General features: G+C 36.2%; 1 long non-coding RNA gene across 1 annotated transcript in view; it reads right to left on the bottom strand.

Annotated features, from left to right (window-relative positions):
• Window positions 1-1,188, bottom strand: part of LOC106529276 (uncharacterized) — a 7,534-nt gene extending 6,346 nt beyond the window's left edge. Inside the window, exon 1 of the long non-coding RNA XR_001311620.1 lies at window positions 1,115-1,188. This is a non-coding gene — a long non-coding RNA (uncharacterized LOC106529276). The remainder of the gene's footprint in view (window positions 1-1,114) is intronic.
• Window positions 1,189-1,759: the final 571 nt, after the last annotated feature.

Genomic DNA, 1,759 nt, shown 5'->3' on the forward strand with positions numbered 1-1,759 from the left:
ACACACACACACACACACACACACACACACACACACACACACACACACACACACACACACACACATCTGATGACTTTTGGAAGAACAATCAGCACTAATGGGTCCAATTACACCGACAGGGGCTCCTTTCATTCCTTTGACTGCACACCAGCGTGCTTAATGGTCATATGGACAAAGGTCTTGTGATGAGATGTTACGTCCGTCTAAATAAAGACCAGGGTGAGCTCTGCACCCGCCGCAATGTGACACTTCTAACAGCCAAGTTTTTAAGATGAGGCCTGGGGAAAGTCCAGAGGGCATTAAAAGAAAGCAATCAGCACATTTGGAATACACGTACTTTCCCAAAAAAGGGAACAATCTCACTTTAAGTTTCAGTTTTGTCACTGAGATACATGTCTGGCATTCTGGGTTCAGTCTTTGTTTACAAGTWTGCAAAGGAAAAATATGACAATGAATTGTGAAAATGATTGTAAAACAGTAAGTTATAGTGTTTAGGTATGCAAGAGGATTTGGTTATATAAAATTTTCCAAACTGTTACACAAAAGTAATGAAAATGTCACAAATTATTGATCTTTTGTCTTTAAAATTGTGAGACAAATCTCATTTGTGTAGTTTTGATTCAGCTAATTTGTCTTACACATCTAAAAAAATATTAATGTTATCTTCTTCTRCATTCCTCATTTATAAAATCGGCATTCATCTACCTCTACCAGATGCAAAGCCATGCATTCCAGGAAAAAAAAGCTTTTTTTCTTAGCACATATTTCCCCTCCCTTTCTCTAAATTTAGTGCTTTATTAATGTATTAAAGTTTTGTTTACGAATATATGTGWGCCGAATTATCTACATGGATGCCTTGATTAAGAATAATTAGCAAATTAGATGTTACGTGCGCGCATTTGAAGTTYATTTATTTATTTTCGATCATTTAAATGGAGTTTGGCGTGCTAGCAAAACAAGCGTCAAGGTTCGGCCTACAGAGAAGCAATGCCTCTGTGCGTCCAAACAGGAAATTACACAGGATTATATTGCTATTTTATTACAAAAATACGCTTGTGCGTTTTTTTTTTATTAGATGTACTATTTTTTGTCTGTTTTAAAAAGTGCTTCTTACCTTCTCGTTTTTCAAAGAAATAAGCACCGCCCACCAACTTGCCAATTATCTAGTTCTTTCTAATCTTCATCTTGGAGAGTGCGGTTGGCAAAAAACTGAAGGTTATTTTTCTCTTTATTATACAGATTTTCCTATGATTGCATGTGACGGGTTTTCAAATGTTTTTAATGGCAATATWGGGACATTAGCAGCTTTAAAAACAGACATAAATTACATTTAAGAAAATAAAATCTGTTGGAAATTGACCGATTTAGGCAGTAATGACAAACCACCAGTAGGRGGCGCTGGAGGAACATTTACTGATCCCAGTAGGCAGGATGACTTTTATTTTTCCAGCAACAAGTGGTCAGTGGATGTCAACCAGATGATAGCTTGTTTTCAACAAGTACTTCCTCAAATCCCTGAAATATCTTCAGACCATCTAGTGAACGCATGATAAAGATAAAATTGAATGTTTGGCTTCTTGTAAACTAAGTGTGTGGAGTAGTTATTAAAAACCTCTTGCGTAGGACTGTGCACGCTGTATTATTTGATACTTGGATCAATGCAAAACTTATGTATATGCATATGCGTAGGATTCTATGCAACATGAAAAAAAACTTTAGCTAACTGAAAACTTAGAGATGCACCACAAGTCAGATATAG

This window comes from Austrofundulus limnaeus, unplaced genomic scaffold (assembly GCF_001266775.1).
Source record: "Austrofundulus limnaeus strain Quisiro unplaced genomic scaffold, Austrofundulus_limnaeus-1.0 Scaffold434, whole genome shotgun sequence".
Taxonomy (NCBI): domain Eukaryota; kingdom Metazoa; phylum Chordata; class Actinopteri; order Cyprinodontiformes; family Rivulidae; genus Austrofundulus; species Austrofundulus limnaeus.